This window comes from Myotis davidii, unplaced genomic scaffold (genome assembly GCF_000327345.1).
Source record: "Myotis davidii unplaced genomic scaffold, ASM32734v1 scaffold705, whole genome shotgun sequence".
Taxonomy (NCBI): domain Eukaryota; kingdom Metazoa; phylum Chordata; class Mammalia; order Chiroptera; family Vespertilionidae; genus Myotis; species Myotis davidii.
Window position 1 is genome coordinate 1378141 of NW_006296405.1, and position 473 is coordinate 1378613.

The window sequence follows — 473 nt, forward strand, 5'->3', positions numbered from 1 at the left end:
GAGGGGACTGGTCCCGGGGCACGGCGCTGGAATGTAGGGGGGTGGGCACCCAACACCCCAAAACTGAGGATTGCCAATCAGAGGTGAAATATGCCCCCTCCACGTCCCGCGGGACTGAAGACATAAATGGGGAAACTGAGGCCAGTGGTGGGTGCGGAACACACTAAGGTGGGGTTGGCCGACTTTTGTGGATGAGTTGGGAGCCCTGGCTCCTAGCCCAGGGAATTGTCCACCTGCGGATGGACGGGGACAGGGGAGGGAAATGTGTGTGCTGGGAGAGAAGGACTGAGAGGAAGGAGGGACACTGCGGGCGATTAGGGAGAAGGTTTTGGGGTGCTCCACTGTACAGGTAGAGAAGCCTGGCTTGAAGTCCAAATCCGGGGTCCCAGGAGATGGAGGGAGGCTGCCCCTGACTCAGTGTCCCTGTCACCGGCCGTTCGGCCTCATCCCCTCAGAATGAAGCTGAGCTCAGG